We start from the raw sequence: 21669 nt of genomic DNA on the forward strand, positions 1-21669 counted from the left end.
TGTTCAATATTCAGTATATTCACACCTAATCTGTACTAATGCTTTGTCTTTCAACACACCATTAACATATTGTTTGCCTTTGCTCCGTGACCTTTTGGTCAGCTATGTGGCCTGGTCCAATCTGCACCTTCTCCTTTGTTATCTCTTGCCCTACCCCCACCTCACTTGTTTATAATCTGTGACTTTTCTAATATTTGTCAGTTCCGAAGAAGGGTCACTGACCCGAAACGTTAACTCTGCTTCTCTTTCCACAGATGCTGCCAGACCTGCTGAGTGAATCCAGCATTTCTTGTTTTTGTTTCAGATTTCCAGCATCCGCAGTATTTTGCTTTTAAAGTACATTATCTGTTGTGTTGCACTACCATTTTAAACATGGGTGGTACATGTTGAAAGCCCTTTCCTTCTGTAAAGAAGAGAACAATATGCAGAACTTGATGTGTCATTTTGCACAGAAAATTAAAAGTTTTCTCAACTGCTCCTAAGGAGGTCTGCCTTTCGTACGTAGCTTTTCGTAATAACTCTGAAATCTGCTCATTACCTCTCCAACACAACATTGAGTTCAATAATTTCAGATTCCAACAGCTGATTCCTGCTGTTCATCATTGGCAATCCCTCGTGTTGAGGACGATTCTTCCTTGCGGATGGCTGGTTGGAAATGAGATATCACTGTTGGCTGTGGGTTTGCAAATGGCTTATGAGCCCTATCAGTTGTCGGCTAATGGAGGTGGTAGTGGATTGTTGGCTTGAGCAGCTTCCCTCTCTTTCCACCTCTCTCGTCATTTTCTCTCAGTGGCAGCTGTTGTTCATTGGAAGGTCTTGACACTGTTTTTGATGATTGATCACCATTTTGGTCACGATTGGGTATCTGCTTCCCATGTGTTGATGTTAATAGAACAGACCTTCATGGAGGCTTTGAGAGCGTCTTTGAAATGTTTCCTTTGACTCCCTTGTGAACGGGCTCCCTCGCTTAGCTCTGAGTGGAGCAACTGTTTCGACAGCCTTGAGTTGGGCATTCTGATGACATGCCCCATCCATTTCAGTTGATGTGGGATTATCATGGCCTCTATACTTGGCATGTCTGTGTCTTGGACAATGCTCATGTTTGTTCTTTTGTCTTCCCACTTGATTTGCAATATCCTTCTTAGACAGTGTTGATGATGTTGTTTTAGGGCATTGATATGACAGCTATAAGTGGGCCAAGCTTCAGCACCATAGAGAAGTGTATCCGATAGACTTTGAGTTTAGTGTCAGGTCTGATATCACAATTTTTGAAAACTCTAGTACGTATTTTATCATAGGCTTCGCTGGCACTTCGGATTCAGTGGTATACCTCTTCATCAACGTTAGCTTTTTGGGATAGATAGCTTCCAAGATATGGGATGTGAGGGACACTTTCCAACATAAATCAAAGCAAAATACTGCAGATGCTGGAAATCTGAAATAAAAATAAAAAGTGCTGGAAATACTCAGTCGGTCAGGCAGCGGAGAGAGAAGCAGAGTTAACATTTCAGGTCTGTGACCTTTCATTAGAACTGGCAAAAGTTAGAAAAGAATTAGGTTTTAAGCAAGTGAAGTGTGGGGGGTGGGGGTGTGGGGGTGGGGGGGGGTGAGGGTTGGTGAGGAAGAGAACAAAAGGGAAGGTGTGTAATGGGGCAGAGGGCAGGAGAGATTAAATAACACATCTGTCATGGGACAAAGGCAAAGAGTGTTTTAATGCTTATGGTGAAAGACAAAGCCAAAGTCCAGAGAGAGGGTGAATGGCAGAATAATGAGCAGCTCTATCTACATGAAAAACAGGAATTTTTCTATTTTTTTATTATTTTATTTTATTTTTTAACCATGTGCCATTCACATGGCAAAGACCAATCCTTGTTTCCCACCCCCCCTCCCCCCCACTGATCAGACCGCCTGAGATCTGATTTCTCCCCATCCTGGGGTCAGGAATCAGGCCTCTCCCACCCTGCAACACTCCCACCAGCAGCTGCAGGCTCCTTACCTGCGGCCTGCTCTTGAGTGGTCCCTGCCTGACTGGAAACCAAGGCTATTTGAAAAAATGTTGCACACTGCGGAGTCAAAACCCACTTCTGGGTTTCCCGACTGAAACTCTGCCTCTGCCCTTCTTACCAAACCCACCCCCGTCAATATATGGTCAAAGTTACAGCACAAGGAACAGTAGCATGAAAATCAATGAGAGATTTGAGACAGACTTGCCTGATGGCTTAGCTAATTAAGTCAATGAGTAGCCAATACACGCAAACCAGTATGGTGTCAGGTTTGATCCTTGGTCTCTGCTGAATTAGCAGATCTTAGCTGTGGTGGTGGAAGGAGCTCTGTAATTGACCTCAGCACACAGCTGGAATACTGTGTACAGTTCTAGTCACCACACGATAGGAAGGATGTGATTGCACTGGAGAGGGTGCAGAGGAGATTCACCAGGATGTTGCCTGGGCTGGAGCATTTCAGCTATGAAGAGAGACTGGATAGGCTAGGGTTGTTTTCCTTAGAGCGGAGAAGGCTGAGTGGGGACCTGATTGAGGTATACAAAATTATGAGGGGCATTGATAGGGCAGATAGGAAGAAACTTTTTCCCTTAGTGGAGGGATTAATAACCAGGGAGCATACATTTAAGGTAAGGGGCAGGAGGTTTAGAGGGGATTTGAGGAAAAAATGCTTTCACCCAGAGGGTGGTTGGAATCTGGAACACACTACCTGAAGAGGTGGTAGAGGCAGGAACCCTCACATCATTTAAGAAGTATTTAGATGAGCACTTGAAATGCCATAGCATACAAGGCTATGGGTCAAGTGCTCTAAAATGGGATTAGAATAGATAGGTGCTTGATGGCCAGCACAGACACGATGGGCCGAAGGGCCTCTTTCTGTCCTGTATGACTCCATGTCTCTATGACCTTAGGATTGGAAAATTGGTCAGTCTTCCCATTCCTGATCAGTCTACAGTGACTCTCTGCTGGGGTAAGCATGCCTGTAGGGGGAGGAGGGGCCATTTGATGGAAAGCAGTGGAAGAATATAAAATAAGACTAACCCTAATGAGAAATTTTAAGCCCATTCTCATGGCCAAACTAGAGAAAAACATGGAACTGTGGAGATCTAAATAACAATGAGTTATTTGGGACCTTATGGCTGGACAGTTTAGTTTGTGGTTTAAATCAATGTTGTCCAATAGAAATTGCTGACTAGCTACATTTTAGTCATATGCGCTACTTTTAGTAGAAAATGTTTTAATACAGGTTAAATATACTTCACATGTGTACTTTTGCTTAACAAACATCTACCTCAATGAATTTATAAACTCACAATGTTCAAAAAACACTTGCACACTTTATTCATTTTACCAACAAATGCACCAAAAATGTTAAAGTTCACATGCCATGTGAATATTAGTGTTGAGATTACATGCCCAATGATGGTGCCTATTACTCATTTTTTGTTTACTAATCAGAAATGCAGCATCTGGATTCCCACTTAGCCACATGTGGCTAGTGGTTAATTTATCTGGTTTAGAAGCTCATTTCTCCATCCAGATTCTGCAATGATGTTTAGAGTTAGCCTTGGCTTTGTGTATTTTGGGCTGAGGTGTTAAAATATGTTTTGAAAAGGAGACTATGCTACAATGGAAAGGATAGGATAAACGTGCAATGCAAACCCAGTGTACAAATATACCTTGTGTTGATTGAATGAGTAGCAGCTCAGGGGAGAATTCCTGGGAATGGGTTCAATTGTTGTTACCTTCTTTCTAAAGATGATTGTATTGAGACTGGAGCTCTTGGCAAACCAAATTCATGGCTCTGTGGAGGTCTGCAGTGTGAAATTGAGTCAGCCAGAAGGTCTCAGCTTCAGTTCCTAGTCTGTGCTAAGGTAATTAACCTCTGCAGTAGGCATCACAGTTGGGGCCTTGAGCCAGCAAGAGACAAAGAAAATCAGCCTGGATGCCTGGGGGTGGTTGCTATGCAGTGACTAAAAGTGCATGTGTGCTGGGGGGCAGATGAAGACAGTATTGGGTTCTTCTGTGATGTTCATGAGAGTTGAATAGCTAACATTCACTTTCTAAGTTTGTACTTGAAGATAGGCCAACTGGTCAGAGGTAGCAAAAAGTAAGCAGTGCCTCAAACAGCATCCCAGGAAAAGATAGTGCCTTCAGGAGAAGAAGGGAAAATATTGACAGAAAGTTAAGTTCATGTATATTATATGGAGGGATGGATTAAACTGTGGAGAAATGATTCAGGCTTGTTAAATCACATTGTATAAGCTGCTGTGTGACAGGTCGAACTCTCCTGGCTCCACTGTTTATGTTGTGTCCATTAATTGAGCTGACATCTCCATCTTTAATAAATCCTGCAGATCCTTCGTAAAGTACATCTAGTATTGGGATAAGTTTGACAACTTGATCTTTCCCCAGAGCTCACTAGTAGCAACTGTTACTCTGTTAATCACAATTTCCTGTCTCTTTGTCTCTCTTATTCACAAACTTCTGATCACACAATTAATGTAAACCTTATCAGTTTGATGGCACTTATTTGCAAAGATATACTTACCCTCGCTGACAAGTTACATGCTCAAAGGGTCAGCTTGCGATCAATATTTCACCCTGACCTCAGATGCAAAGCTTACACCCATTGAACCAATGAAAGGTTTAACTCAGCAACAACAATGACAAGATTCCGAATGGAAAATCTAACATGTCGGCTGCACAGCAATACCTTGGGTGGATGAATAGTACCATTGGAATCTAAGAATCTTTGTGGGCAGGTCAGGGTCATTAACCACAACAAGACAATCCCTCTTTTGTGCATCAACCAAATGCCTGCTCAGCATATCCTTCAATTACTTCTGCCTCCACAAGCACATCGTGTTGTTTTGAACTCATTAATATTGCCTGTCTCAAACTTCTTCCCTGGTATTCTATTCCTTAACTCGATTAGCCTTTGTGTAAAAAGGTTCTGCCTGACTTCCTTTCTTAATCTTATTTTACAGATTTTAATCTTGCATGCCACTCACCTTATTAAAAAAAGCATGGGCCAGAAATTACTGTTGGCAATAATAGAGGCTGGAGACTTATCGCAGCCAACCCTCCTTTGGCTGATATTTTAAAGGAGATGTTAAGCCTTCATTCGATGTTATCGATGACAGTAATTTCTGCCTTGCGACCAAAAAGTGCCTTTTATCATCAGTTTAGCAGATATTTAATGAAACCTCACGATCAACCTTTACCAAGTGTTAACAAAAAGTATGAAGAAAATGACGAACGCATGTATTTTCTACTTTAATCTCCTTATGGCTGATGCTGCAACTGGGTGCTCCCAGTGAGGAGTGACACTAGCAGGGAGCACAGATTGGAAAATTACAGAGCTACAGTTGGATGGAATATCATGCGCTCTGGTCCTGTGATTTTCTATCCTGTGTTCCTTGCCGAGAGGACCCACTTGCAGAATTGGCACTGTTCTGTATAAACATTCCCCAATCCCCAAAAGGATATAAACAAAAAGTGCTGGAATCACTCAGCAGGTCTGGCAGCATCTGTGGAAAGAGAAGCAGAGTTAATGTTTCGGGTCAGTGACCCTTCTTCGGTTCCGAAGAAGGGTCACTGACCCGAAACGTTAACTCTGCTTCTCTTTCCACAGATGCTGCCAGACCTGCTGAGTGATTCCAGCATTTCTTGTTTTTGTTTCAGATTTCCAGCATCCGCAGTATTTTGCTTTTATAAACAAAAAGTGTCTGATTGAGACAATATGGAGCATCCTCGCAGAATTTCCAACAAGAATGTGAGGAGCTCCATAAAACGTGTGGCACACAGGAGGTGAAAGTATAGCTGGAGCCACACAGACTTGCTTTGGCACTAGTTAACGACATTGCTTCTTTGAAGCAAATAAAAATTGTATTCTGGGGTCATTCTCATTCTTCATGTCAAATAACAGGCTGGGGCCCTTTTCACTGGAAAAGAGAAGACTGACGGGTGACCTGATAGAGGTCTTCATCATTATGAAAGGGTTTGAGGGAGTTTAATGAACATAGATGCATTTAAGGGGAGGCTAGATATGCACATGAGGGTGAAAAGAATAGAAGGATATGTTGATGAGACTATATGAAGAAGGGTGGGTGGAAACTCATGTGGCCTGTTTCTGTGCTGCAAATACTTTGTAATATTTTGCAATCGTATTAATGTACTCAGAGGCATTTTCCCATATGTTCCCCTGCCTTTTCACTTCAGGGATTGCAGCTCATAAAGTAATGGACTTGAAATTAGACATGGGCAGGGAGACAAAACAGGCAATATCGCATAAAGGCGAATATCGGATGTGTCATACAATGGGCGACAGGTGCGATTCTGCCTGCTTTGCATCCCTGCCCACATCCAATTTCACCCTGGTGCCTCAATACTCCCAATCACAATGACCATGGATGGAAATCCAAAGGCTGCCTAAGACTCAGACTCAAGCACCTTAACTGTGTGAGTAACACCAGTCCATAACTAAACTGCCCGATAAATCTATTAAATTGTGACTTTCTGTCTTGGGGAAGTGGGGGTGAGGAGAGAAACTTGCATGCCTAAAATAGCTACAGAGATTAGAATCTTGATGGCACATGGTGGGACAGCAGTGATTTCCAAGGTTAAAGAGAAACCAGCAACTCAAAAAAGACTGTGGCCCTGGCAGAAGCTGTATGTGTGATAAAAGTGACGGAGCAGGGTGATGGAACGCGATTGACAGAGCACGATTGACAGAGCAAAACCGAACCATTGACACTCTCAACCATCCAAAGAGATTTAAAAAACAATTTGTTTTGTGTTTGAGATGTTGCTTTTAAAGTTCTGCCTTGGAGCACTTCCCCGGGCTGCAATTTGTACCACCTTACTTAAATTGGTGATTTTTCACTGACAGCACAATACTAAATGATGCATCATTCCAAAGGTTTCATTTTAAATCTTCTTAAAATTTTATAGTAATTTGGCTGATCCGTGGAATCCAAGTTTATTAAATGAATTTTGCAATTTGTTTAAGTTCTCTAATCCTTTACAGCAATTTCCTCACTGGTTAGAGCATAGGCCTAATGAAGTGAATCCAAATAAATATTAAACAAAATCCACTAAAGCCCAGGAGGTGCTCAATGGCTGCTATGTGCTGCATACATTATGTGTGGGTTTGGATTTAGACAGCACAGATCCCAGAGGGTTAAAGAAACTCCTCTTACTCTGTAAGAAGTTGAAACACGAATTGAATAAATGCAGTGATCAGTAAGTGTGACCGAGCTATTCCCCTGTTCTCTGACCAACCAAGTGGTTTTGCTTCATATTCATACATGAATGTGGTAGCTGTTTAGGATCCTGCTGTCTGAGTATCTGACTACAGTCCCCGTGCTTACACCATCCTCGTTTATCCTGGACACCTACCTTTATCAGGCAAATGGCCCAGACCATTTACCATTACTTTGGGCATCAATTACAAAGGCACTGCTTAAACTGTATTAAATGGACCAGCTACTTTGGGCAGTTCAATCAGCTGTTTGGGGACACCTTCCATCCACTCTTGTCCACTGCTGTTCACCCTGCAGCATTTGTTTTAATGTATCTGACTCACCCACTTATATGTTAATTTCTGAAAGACAATTACAAGCAAAGCAGGCAGGAGTTTTACAACCTGCTGGGGCAAGAGTGGGTGCGAGCGTGATTTAATGATTGTGTTCTCGGTGCTCGGCAGTGGGTCCCACCGCCTCCGGAACGCGAAGCCATTTTTAATGGGATACAGGGAGGGATGGAACAGAAACCCCACACGCTTCCAATTAATTGCCCGTTGAGCTCATTGAAGAGCTATGAGGGCTATGGAAAGGGCTGATTAAAACAATGCAGAGGCCCAAAATTAAGCTCACCTACTTCAAATGTGCTTCAGAGTAGTCATTGCTGGAGCTGTAGCACTTGCTTTTCTCTGTGGTGAGTGGCAGGAATGCAGAGAGGAATGTGAGGCCACTGGCATCACAGGGGCAGCTGGGGTTGGCAGGAGAAGAACTTGTGAATGCACAATCCCCAGCTGAAGGAATATGGGAACAGGCTACTCTGACATTGGACAGAACAGCTAGGATGACCTGCAGCAGATGCAACCTCCTGGACAGCAGGAGATCAGGGGGGCACAGCGGGGGACTGCAAGAGGAAGAAGGTGCTCCCAAGACATTGGGTTTACTGCCCAAGAGTCAGCTACTGCAAATGACAGAGCACCAGTGCAGTCGGCAGCTCATCACGCCATCAGGCAGGTCATGGATGCCATACTCAGGAGGGCGGGGGATTACATCCACTTTGACACAGATGGGCCAGCGCAGGCACAAAGGGCATTGGGTTTAATCTCCATTGCTGCATTCCACCAAATGTAGGGCAGCATCGACTGCACCCATGTGGTCATCATGGCACCCAGTGACTGGCCAGGGAGATCCATCACCAAGAAGAGTTTCCACGCCCCTCAAGGCCCAACTGATCTGCGATCACAACAAGAGCTTCCTCCATGTGTGCACTCACTTTCTTGGCAGCTGCCATGACTCCTTCATCCTCTGCCAGTCCAGGCTGCTTTGGATCTTCACTCCATCCCCCAAAGTGTGTAGGTGGATCATAGGAGACAACGGAAATCCCTTGAAAAGATGACTACTGATCCCTTACAGAAGACCCAGACAGAGGCACAAAGGTGATACAATCAATGCCACCTGCTCAGAAGGCCAACCATTGAACAGGCCATCGAGCTTCTGAAGAAGTGATTCTGGTGCCTTGACCGGTTGGGTGGTGTCCTCAATATCCTCCTGCAAGGGTCTCTGTCATTGTGGTGGGCTGCTGCGCTCCTCATAACATGGCCTTCCAGAGAGGTGTGAATCTTGAGGACAGTGAGGCCTTAGAAGGAGACAGCTCATCGGGGGAGGAGCAGGAGGTAAGAGAGGAGGCAGAAGAGGAGGTGGAGGGACATAACACTGAACAGGGAGGTACCCCTGCTGCACAACAAGGTGACCTCCTCCTACCACCCGCCAGGAAGAGGATCTCCCTCCTCTCCCTCACTGCCTTCAACATTAGATGTAGGTTGGTTGATGAAGCGCTGGTCTGCCCTTCCCCTTGTGCCAGACCTCCAGCTCCCCTGTGAAATCTCACTTCCCTCTGGTGCTGTGGAAGGTTTAGGCATAAGACACAGATCTCTCACTCAGAACAACCACCAGTGTCAATGATGTCTGTCATGGGGTGTCTGCTGGTGCCCCACACTTCATCTGACCCCCTTCCATTCCTGGCCCCACTGGCTCTAAGTGGACAGAAAACCCGTCTGTATGCCAATTAAGGGCTTACTCATTTGAAAATCTGAACCTGAGTCAGTTTCCCAATTGACGCGGATTTCTGACTCAAAACCAGACCAGGCTCCAGTTCCCAGCCTCTGCAACGAAAATCGAGCCCAGGAGCAGTTGTTCAGGAACTTTGAATTGACCAGGGCAGTTCACTGGGCTTTCCTGTCTTAAAAAACATTATTCAAGACTCCAATGGATTTATCATTCATAACAAATAGCAGGAAAGTCACAGCAGGACAAAGATAACCGTTGTACATGGTGGGAACCACATATCCACCTGAGCAGAAGGAAGTATGGAAAGTAAAAAAGGCCATTTGTGCTATCAGATCTGCTCCTTCCACCAAGTAGTATGGGGGAAATTGTAACAATTCCACTGCATAATGTCATGCTCCAAATGTACATGGTAGAACTTTAGTAGGAAGCTCAGACGTTTGCGGCAGGAATGCAGATGGTGAAAATTTACCTTACCTTTTTATAGCTGATTCTATCCCACCCACTTGATCTCCCTAGAAAAGACTGCATTCTTCTACCCTCACTTTCAGAGATGCCACCTGGTTGGTCAGATACACTGAAATGGAAAGCTTCAAGGCTGGAAGAAACCAACACCTTGAATTTCCATGGGGGTCCTCCCAGTCGACTACCGTAACTTCCCTGAAAGATTGGTGGAACCCCTAAAGAAACAGCATAAACGGTCATTGACACATCTCTTCAATGTACCACCAATCTTCTACCACAATAACAGAGGTAATTTAGGAGAACCCTGTGGAATTTGAAGGCCCAGGGGTCCATCTGGCCCATCTTTCTGCTGCCCCAGTAGTTGGGATCAATGGCATGATTCTCCTCAAGATCATTATCTAATTTGATTTAAGCTCCCTTGTTTAGCTGATGGCCACAGCAGCACACAATCCATTGTTTTCCATGAACTCCTGTCTATTCTCAGTACTATAACATGCAATCCCATTTCAACCCATATGTCTGTCTAGATATTGGTGGGGTTAATTAACAGTACATTAACTGCCTTTGTTTGGTGTCTGTTCTGCACAATGAATGCTTCATTGCAGAAACGAAAAATCTTCTTATCCCTATTAGTGAGAAAGATCAGAATTGTCCATGGTACACGCTGTGCCTCAGAGCTTACCTTGAGTAATTAAACCCTATGGATTCAGAAGGTCCAAGGTCAAATTCTGGTGTGTGTTGAGCTGAAGGTCTCAGCTGGGTTGGTGGCTGGATTATTATTAAAATTTCCATTTCCCTACTCTCCCACCCTTCAGCATGTGCTAGAGGATTGGAAGACAAACATCCCCCACCAAACCGCTGCAATTGTTATGTCTCGAGAGAGGGCATCATTTAAACTTCAAATAATCTGATTCGATATCATTCTTGGACTTCTGACAATATTGATTCAAACAGAAGCTAAAGTGAGAATTTTAATTGTATCTTTGCCTCTTGTTCTCCAGTAATAAAATGAGTTGCTGCATGTTTAATATTCAATATTTTTTAACTAACTTCCCTATAGATTTAAGTTTCTTCAATAAAATTAATAACTGGTTGGAAATAATTTTGCTGATTGTCACTTATAGACAAAGCATGTGCGATGAATAGACTTGCAATGAACATTTATAATAACAAGCACACATTGATGGATACATGTACAAAGAGCTTATACAAAATGATTGTGTGTGCAAGAATGTGTATACAATGAATGCGTGCATAGCAAATACTAATATATTGAATGTGTGGTTAAATATTTTAGATTTAATGAATGGGTGTATAAGCAGCACATGTAATAAATATGTTCATAGTGAATGTATGTATATGAACATGCATATACCAAACGATGCTGGAATCAATAGCAAATAGTAGGTGTCTCCCAACCACCACACCCCACACCAAGTTTAATTATCAAGTCGTTCAAAGGACTTGTATATAGCATGTTAATAGATACCATGTTAATTGTCTATCAATTGGGTGTTCATTACATTCAGCTGGTGAAAATTAATTGGGACACACCTGTAATCATATATATTTAGAAGGAGCAGCCTGACTCTGTGGTTATTGGTGGAGGTGTGCAACTTGCAATGTGTATATTTGTGAATAAAAGCTTGTAAGTATATAAAGACTAGGTTCCAGTTCTATTTGTCTCAGATAGCCAGGCAATGCTGTAACATACCAGAGGGCCAATTTTTACTCAGGGCAAGAATTGGAGGCTGAAAAGGGCAATGAAACCTACCCCTGATTGTGAGGTTTGGGAGCCTTTACCTTCCTGACCACATTTAGATGCCCTGACTCCTACTCCTATCTGAATCTAGTGGGAATGATGTCAGGTTCAGTGGGCAGGTGTCAAAATTGCTGTGGGTCAGATCACTGCTGAAAACCCACGGAAATAGTCTGCAGTAAGGTAAGTGAAGAATATGAGTGGGTTGACAAGTCTGTGATTAGGCCAGAGAGGTGAAAGGTATCCTTATGCAGCATAACTGCACATCGTTGGCCACAAGGAGCCTTTAGTTTTTTTTTTAAAGAGCTTACTGGGACCTGGACCTGGATCCTTGCTGCTGCCACTGCCAGCTTTTTCCCAGTGAGCAGGAGACCACATGGGCTGTAATTGGAAATATGGTTAAAATGGTGTGCCCTCTCCAGTGATATCATCAGGTTGCAACACTTTGTTAGGCTCCCAATCCTTTTGGGTGGGTGGGGCTTTCCCAAGCCTGAAGTCATGTAAGTAAAAGTAGTGCAGGGCAGGAACATGTATATAGTGGCTCTCTCCATTTTCAAGATCTGAGTTTCAGAACCACTGAACTACTTTTGAACTGTAGTCATTGTTTAGTGGATAACTACAGCAACCAATATGTGCACAGCAAGGTCCTGCACTGAGATAGATGACCAATTTATCTGTTTTTTATTAAGGGATTTATGTTGGCCACAGCACAAGGAGAAATCACCTGATGTTCTTTGAGTAGTGTCTTAGCATCTCTTATACCCATGAACAGGCACATGGGCTCTTGTTTTAACATCTCATCCAATAGATAGCATATCCAACCCTGCAGTACTCCCGCAGTACTGCACTTATTGGGCAGAATTTTAGATTTGCGTCTGAGAGTGGCATGAGTTTGCTGGTATGTTCCCGTCTCTGAGCTATTTTTGTTCCAGCTGAAGTGGGGTGGGTGGGTGTGGGGTTGACACTACCCACCTGTAAGTAACAGGTAACCTATTGGGCCAATTAAATGGTCTTTTATTCTTTCATGGGATGTGAACCTCTATGGCTAGGCCAGCATTTGTTGCCCATTTCTAATTGTCCTAATAAGGCCACTTAGCAGAAGTTGACTGGAATTTTCAGTTGGTTTGTGTGTGCCCCCCCCCCCCACTGGCTGAAATATGGCCAGGCAATGGAGGAAGCCTCCCAGTGACAGACTAGGGGTGGGTGGGGGGAGGGGATGGTTCCAGCACTCCATATTGGTAGTGATCCTCCCCCCACACCCATCATAGTCGTCGGGCCACAGCTGTTGCCACTGGCCATTCAGTGGAGTGGTTGCCCCTCCATCATGATGGCCTTCTAGCTGTGGCCTTTTGTCATGCTAAGTCCCTACCTGCCAAGATTGAGGCACATTAATTTTGTCATGAACATTGATTTTAAACTGTTACTGGAGTGAAGAAAGGACTTGTTGAACAGATCAACCATGGCTGGAAAAGACATTTGCATATTAACAGACAGTGATTGGAAGGACAAAGGACCATCCCTCGACACATTCAACCCACAATGAACCTTGATCACCAAGTATTGTGTGTAAGTGGAGCATTCCAGAGATTGCTAAGGTGATACAATCCAAGATGTGGTCAAACCAGTAGTCACATGACTAACCTGCTTGGCAACCTGTTTTTCTGAATTGTACAAACAGTTTGAACTCAGTGTGTTTGCTCCTGAACCTGTGAAAATCTCTCCTGTCTGCTCCCATCTCTTTCTCATAAGCCTGAGTCCATTGAAGACACATGAACCCCAAGAGAGAAAAGTTTCCTACAGTGAACAAGGTTTAAGAAGAATACTGGGCCCCAACGAAAAGCAAGAACTACCTAAAATCAAGGACTCTACAGTGAGCTCGAAGAACCGTAACAAAAACTCTTCAGGTATTGCCTCAAACTTTTCCACTTTATTTTTCTTCTGCTCTTTTCTATCTCTATTTGCAAGTGTGTATTGTGTATGCATGCTAGCATGGACACGTCATGTATCCATCGGCACCAACCAAATTAGAGTTTAAGTTCAAGTTTAATAAGTTTCAACTTTTCTTCTTTAAACCTAAGAAAACCTGTTTGTGCTGGTTTCTTAGCCTTATAATCGGAAGGTGGTGAACAAGGATTCACCAAGGGGGAGCTAAAAATTAAACCCTATTATGTGAAGGCTGAAAGGGAATCCCTAGACCTCTTTCTCACCTGGTCATTACACCTTTATAAATTGAAATTTTCTTACCTTTTCTTCAGAGGGCACTTCTGTCGTGAGTCTCTCTCTCTCTTTCTCTCTCTCTCTCTTTCTCTCTCTCTCTCTTTCTCTCTCTCTCTCTTTCTCTCTCTCTCTCTCTCCTTTTCTCTCTCTCTCTCTCCTCTCTCTCTCTCTCTCTCTCCTCTCTCTCTCTCTCTCTCTCTCCTCTCTCTCTCTCTCTCTCTCCTCCTCTCTCTCTCTCTCTCTCCTCTCTCTCTCTCTCTCTCTCTCACTCTCTCTCTCTCTCTCTCCCTCTCTCTCTCTCTCTCTCCTTCTCTCTCTCTCTCTCTCCTTCTCTCTCTCTCTCTCTCCTTCTCTCTCTCTCTCTCTCCTTCTCTCTCTCTCTCTCTCCTTCTCTCTCTCTCTCTCTTCCTTCTCCTCTCTCTCTCTCTCTCTTCTCACTCGGTCATCTCTCTCTCTCGCCTTCTCTCTCTCTCTCTCTCCTTCTCTCTCTCTCTCTCTCCTTCTCTCTCTCTCTCTCTCCTTCTCTCTCTCTCTCTCTCCTTCTCTCTCTCTCTCTCTCCTTCTCCTCTCTCTCTCTCTCTCTCCTTCTCTCTCTTTCTCTCTCTCTTCTCCTTCTCTCTCTTCTCTCTCTCTCTCCTCTCTCTCTTTCCCTCTCTCTCCTTCTCTCTCCTTCTCTCTCTCTCTCTCCTCTCTCTCTCTCTCCTTCTCTCTCTCTCTCTCCTTCTCTCTCTCTTCCTTCTCTCTCTCTCTCTCCTTCTCTCCTTCTCTCTCTTTCTCTCCTCTCTCTCCTTCTCTCTCTTCTCTCTCTCTCTCCTCTCTCTCTTTCCCTCTCTCTCTCTCTTCCTTCTCTCTCTCTCTCTCCTTCTCTCTCTCTCTCTCCTTCTCTCTCTCTCTCTCCTTCTCTCTCTCTCTCTCCTTCTCTCTCTCTCTCTCTCCTTCTCTCTCTCTCTCTCCTTCTCTCTCTCTCTCTCCTTCTCTCTCTCTCTCTCCTTCTCTCTCTCTCTCTCCTTCTCTCTCTCTCTCTCCTTCTCTCTCTCTCTCTCTCTCCTTCTCTCTCTCTCTCTCTCTCCTTCTCTCTCTCTCTCTCTCTCTCCTTCTCTCTCTCTCTCTCTCTCCTTCTCTCTCTCTCTCTCTCTCCTTCTCTCTCTCTCTCTCTCTCCTTCTCTCTCTCTCTCTCTCTCCTTCTCTCTCTCTCTCTCTCTCCTTCTCTCTCTCTCTCTCTCTCCTTCTCTCTCTCTCTCTCTCTCCTTCTCTCTCTCTCTCTCTCTCCTTCTCTCTCTCTCTCTCTCTCCTTCTCTCTCTCTCATCGGCAGCTCCCACTTGGACAGTGGAGCTCCTATTGGTCCTCCAGCCCCTGGAGCCCATCTGCCTGCCATCCTTAATTGGACAGCAAGTATGCACCCAGGCCACTAATTGGCCATCCTACAAAGAATGAGCAGGCACCTGATGCCGACGCGATGTGAGGTCAGGACCCAGACATTATCCCGGTTGGGGTCCTGACCCCAGAACAAAAATTCAGCCCATTATGTACTCAATCCTGAAGTAGGGCTAGAGTCCAAAGCCTCCTAGCTCAGAGATGAGTGGTACCACTGATCCAAGCTAGCACTTGATATATATGTATAGAATATCATGTAAATCTTGGATTGAGATATTGGAATCTATTCCACTTCATTTTTTTAATGTGCATAATAATCCATGTATAGGAACAATGACAGGCTGGAACCTAATGAAAGATTGAAATGTTTTATATGTACATTACTGGATAACTGGGATATGCCTCCAATTATTTCTCACTTCCTATTGGCATTTCATTCAGTATTTCCCAACCTGAAGATACCCCTCCTCACTTATTTATCAGTCCATTAAAATGAAGTCAGAATCAGAAACCTTCAGAGATAACAATTTATTTTGTCGGTCTTTGTCATTGCCTTTGAAGATCAGTGTTGTAATCCTGGACGTAGGATCAACCTCCTCAGTCCTCATTCAAATGATCAGTCTTCAGAATGAAAGTGCAATATTTCCAATGGGATGAGTAGAGAGTGAGTCCAGAGTGGTTTATTGACTCAATTCTATGAGCAATTGCATGAGGAGGAGGGGTCTATAAGATCAAGGGTTAGAAACTTGTTTACAATCCAACAGAAAAAAACATGAAGAAACATAATGGGCGGCACAGTGGCGCAGTGATTAGCACCGCAGTCTCTCAGCTCCAGCGACCTGGGTTCAATTCTGGGTACTGCCTGTGTGGAGTTTGCAAGTTCTCCCTGTGTCTGCGTGGGTTTTCTCCGGGTACTCTGGTTTCCTCCCACCACCAAAGACTTGCAGGTTGATAGGTAAATTGGCCATTATAAATTGCCCCTAGTATAGGTAGGTGGTAGGGGAATATAGGGACAGGTGGGGATGTGGTAGGAATATGGGATTAGTGTAGGATTAGTATAAATGGGTGGTTGATGGTCGGCACAGACTCGGTGGGCCGAAGGGCCTGTTTCAGTGCTGTATCTCTAAATAAAAAAATAAAATAAATTGAGGGAACCCAATTCAGCTACCGATCACTATCAACTTGAAGAGATGGCATTGAGAATTTGTCACTGGCTGGAACGTGGTTGCTTTTATCTAAAACATTCTGCTGTCAAGTAATGCGCTAAAATCCTATAGAAGAGTGAGACACCAGTAATGGACTAGACAGCAGATAGATCTAGTGGACAAGAAGCATAGAATGTACTGCTTGGAGAATCTCTTTGAAGAAATTGAGCAGATTCTCAGATCCCAGACATTGGGGGGGAATTTGGAAAAAGCCAAGTAAGACTCTTGAGGTAATGGATGGTATGCAGATGCTGTTAATAGAACAAAGAATGTTGCCAATTTTCAGAAGGAGTCATGTTTTTCTCATGATCAAAACCAACATCTTTTATGATCTTGCCTAAAGATGAATGACACTGGCTTTGAAGTAATCTTTGATATACTTTCACTAAGCTCTACATCTTCATGGCGCTAAATATCTTCCTTGGAAGGCTCGTCAAAAAGGATTTTGGACAAAGGGGCTCTTCATACCTCTAACCTAGTCTAGGTGCCAATTAATAGGAACCAGTTATGATTCTCAGATTTTAAATCAATGTCAAATCCCATGCTCATGGAAAGGTAGAGGAGTCAATTTTCAGCACTGAATTATTAGAATGAGGTCAAGTTAGAAGCCAATATTTTCCAAATGGATTGCACTATTTAACTGAACAATTGGCAGGACGCAGAGGAATAGATATCCAGACTGGACTTATTTATATGAAGAAGCACACAAGTACATGTAAATCAAGTGATAAAGTCATTAAGCAGGCAATAAGGGCCCTACTTTTTGATACATTATTGCCAGACAACCATTGCAAGGCACTAAATGCACACAGATAAATTATCAGCACACTTTATTCTGCTCTTTCCTATTAATAGATTTTGGCTCTAACTCCTCTCCCAAGGATGAATTGATTAAAAAGAATACAAAATTAATATTTTTTAATTAAAATATGTTAAATGTAGTAATTTTGGGACATGCCTACAAACATTAAGTACTTAGGAAACAAAATAACAATGAAGCTGAGAATAAGAAGATAATACTAGGGGGTAAAACGATAATCACTATAATAACTGCTAAATATATTGGCGGCCATGCCTTCAGCTGCCGAGGAACTAAGCTCTGGAAATCCCTCCCTAAACCTCTCTGCCTCTCCATCTTGAAGATTCACCTTAAAGCCTACATATTTGACCAAGCTTTTTGTCATTTGTCCTAATATCTCCTTATGTGGCTCGATGCCAAATTCTTTTTGATAATGATGAGAGATTATCTTAAAGAGACATGTAACACAAGTTAAGTTGAATTAGTGTCTATACATAAGGGGGAAATAACCTGGTAAGTACAAGACACCTTACATTTCAGTAACACCTGTCATGCAGAGATATCTCAAAGTGCCTTATAAGCTACGAACAGAGAATGGACACTAAGCAAGAAGGAGAAGGGAGGGGAGCAAAATCAAGGCCAAAGTATTTCCATCATCCGGCTTTTGATAAAAAGGAAAGAAGTGAACAGGGAGCTTCAGAGGGCAGGAGTATAGTGGTAGAATAGTCGGTTACCAAAGGTGGAGTGGAGACTGAGAAACTGGAGGAGTGGAAGATGCGTGCAAGCTGATATGGCTGGAGGAGATCATTGAGATAAGTGAGGCCATGGAGCAATTTTAAGGCTAGGATAAGGATCTTATCAATTCAGTTGACCCACAGGGAGCCAGTACATCGCTACAAGGATAAGGTTGAATATTGCTGGAGTTTTCTGGAGAAACTGTGTTCTTAATGAATACTTTGCATCTGTCTTTACCAAGGAAGAAAATGCGGTCCAAGTCAGTGTAAGAGGAGGTAGTTGAGATACTGGATGGCCTAAAAATTGAGGAATTATTAGTCACCAGGACTGGAAGAGTTGCCTCCAACGATACTGAGGGACGTAAGGGAGGAAATTGCAGAGGCACTGGCCATAATCTTCCAATCCTTCTAGAAATATCGTCATGGTGCCAGAAGACTGGAGAATTGCAAATGTCATTCCAAAAAGGGTGTAAGGATAAGCACTGCAACTATAGGCCAGTAAGTTTAACCTCGGTGGTGGAAAAGTTTTTAGAAATGATAATACGGGACAACATTAACAGTCACTTGGACGAATGTGGATTAATTAAGGAAAGCCAGCACAGATTTGTTAAAGGCAAATCGTGTTTAACTAACTTGAGTTTTTTGTAGTAACAGAGGGTTGATGAGGGTAATGCTGCTGATGTGGTGCACATGGACTTCCAAAAGGTATTTGATGAAGTACATAACAGGCTTGCCAGCAAAGTTAGAGCTCATGGAATAAAAGGGACAGTAGCAGCATGAAAGCAAAATTGGCTGAATGACAGGAAACAGGGTAGTTGTGAACAGTTGTTTTTTGGACTAGAGGAAGATATATAGTGGTCATTCCCAGGGGTTGATGTTAGGACCCCTGCTTTTCTTGATATATATTAATGACCTAGACTTTGGTGTACAGGACACAATTTCAATATTTGCAGATGACAGCAAATCTGGAAATATTGTGAACTGTGAGGAGGATAGTGATAAATATCAAGAGGACATAGACAGGTCGGTAGAATGGGCAGGCAAGTGGCCGATGAAATTTAATGTAGAGAAGTGTGAATTGATTCATTTTGGTAGGAAGAACAAGGAGAGCGTACAATTCTAAAGGGGGTGCAGGAGCTGAGGGACCTGGGGGTATATGTGCACAAATCATTGAAGGCGGTGGCACAGGTTGAGAAAGCAGTTAATAAAGCATGCAAGGTCCTGGGGGTTCATAAATAGGGGCATGGAGTACAAAAACAAGGAGGTTATGATAAACCTGTGTAAAACACTGGTTTGGCCTCAACTGGAGTATTGTGTCCAGTCTGGGCACCACACGTTAGGATTCATGATAATGGTTCTAGGGATGAGGAACTTCAGTTACATGGATAGATTGGAGAAGCTGGGGCTGTTCTTCTTGGAGAAGAGAAGATTAAGAGGAGATTTGATAGAAGTGTTCAAAATCATGAGGGGTCTGGACAGAGTAGCTGGGGAGAAACTGTTCCCATTGGCCAAAGGATCCAGAACCAGAGGGCACAGATTTAATGTGATTGGTAATAGAAGCAACAGCAACATGAGGAAAAACCATTTTACGCAGTGTTACGACCAGGTGAGAAAGGTGTTGAGGGGTCCCTTTTAGACTTCACTTGGTCTTATTGTAACAGGGTTTTGTTTTAAACACACTGTGCTTTGAGCTCCCCTCTTGGTGAATCCTTGTTCACCGCTTTCCAATAATAAGGCAAAGAAATGAGCATAAACAGGCTTTCACAGGTTTAAAGAAGAAAAGTGAAATTTATTAAACCTTAAACTTAAACTCTAATTTAGTTGAGGCCTACAGATACATGCCACACCCCACAATATGCACATGAAAATGGAGACAGAAAAGAGCAGAAGATAAATAAAGGAAAAAAGTTTGAGGCAATCTCTGAAAAGGGGTTTTACTGTGCTTTGAGCTCACCGTAGTCCTTGATTGTTGATAGTCGCTTTTCATTGGTGCCCAGTATTCTCCCAAAACCTTGTTCACTGTAAGAGACTTTTCTCTATTGGGGTTCAGTTTCGTGAGCAAGAGATGCGAGCAGACAGGAAAGAGATCTTTTCAGTCCAGGACCAAACCGCTTTCTGAGTTTCAAACACTCTGTGGCAAGTTCAAATTCAAACAGCCAGTTAGGCATGTGACTAAACTGGTCTGACCAGGTCTTCTGTGTATTGGAGAAGCAAGGACCTTTGTTCCAACACTGTCTGCTAGTATGCAAAAAAAAGTCTTTCCGGTGAGGGGCCTGGCAATTCCTTGTGATAGGCCCTCTTTTCTTTTCAGCACCAATTTTAAGTTTTAATGTTCGTGTGGCAAAATAATGTGTGCCTCATTCTTGGCAGGTGGGGGCCTGCGTGACAGCAGCGAGTGGTGAGGATCTGGAATGCACTAAGAGTGTGGTGGAGACAGATTCAATTGAGGCCTGGAAAAGAGAACTGGATAATTATCTGAAGAGAAAAAATGTCCAGGGCTACGGGAGAAAGGCGGGGGAGTGAGGCTAGGTGAGATGTTCTTAGAGAGCTGACATGGACACAAAGGGCTGAATGGCCTCCCTCTGTATTGTAACCATTTTCTGATTCTATGATAAGAAGGTGCAGGCTATCAAGGAGAGTGACAGAGAAATGAAGCTTTGAAGTAATAAAGTTATAGGTCAAGATTTGGGCAGCAGAAGGTGGCAGCAGGTAATGCTGTTGGAGGTGAAAGAAAGCAGTTTTGGTAATTGATCTGGTGGGGGAGAGAACAGAGCCCTGGTCAAGCAGTATCAATGGTGTACAACTCAGTCCCTCAGCCATCTTGAAACCTGCTGCTGTGTCAGCCAGTGCACAGCTCACTTTCAGGGAAGTGAGTGTGAGGAACCCTATGCTGCTCCATGAAAATTATGTTTTGTCAACACTTGAGTGCTAAACCTGAAGGTGTCACTTTTAGCATCTCCAGGCAAGTCCAAATTATGATAATCAACAATTAGGACCTAAAATCGTTTGCTAAATCCGACTTTCAAATAGGCATGTCTTAAGCTACAGAACCCATTCTCCCTTTTACCAAAAAAGCCCTCTTAGTGTCCAAGTTAAACTGGAGGACAGGCTTGCATTTATATAGCACCTTTCACAATCTCAGCACGTCCCGAAGTGCTTTACAGCCAATGAAGTAGTTTTGAAGTGCAGACAATGTTGTAATGTAGCAAATGCAGCAGTTATTTGTGCACAGCAAGCTACCAAAAACAGTAATGTGATAATGACCCAATACTGTTTTAGTGATGTTGGTTGAGGGATAAACATTGGCTGGGAAAATTCCGTGCTCTTCTTCACAATAGTGCCATGGGATCTTTTATGGTCACCTAAGAAGGCAGACAGGACCTTGGTTTAACATCTCATTCAAAAGACAATACATCCAACAATGCAGAATTGCATTGGTGTGTCAGCATAGATTACAGGCAAGAGTACTACCGAGTGAGGTACTGTTAACATGGACAGAGTGCTATGGAGGAAGATCATAGGATATGGTTTGTTGTGGAGAAGTGGAGCTTGTATCATTACTGTTCTCCAGGGCAAGGTTGGAATAGTATGAGGATTTGAATGTAGAAAGAACAATGTTAAAGTTTGGAGTGGTCAGACCATATCTGATGTGCAAATAGAAAATGCTGGAAATACTCAACAGGTCAGGCAGCATCTCTGGAGAGAGAAACAGCTAACGTTTCAGGTCTGTGATTTTTCGTCAGTTCAGACTTGTTGCGTATTGCCAGCATTTTCTGTTTATATTTCATATTTCCCGCAGCTGCAGTAT

The sequence above is a fragment of the Heterodontus francisci genome, chromosome 30 (assembly GCF_036365525.1).
Source record: "Heterodontus francisci isolate sHetFra1 chromosome 30, sHetFra1.hap1, whole genome shotgun sequence".
In the NCBI taxonomy this organism is placed as follows: domain Eukaryota; kingdom Metazoa; phylum Chordata; class Chondrichthyes; order Heterodontiformes; family Heterodontidae; genus Heterodontus; species Heterodontus francisci.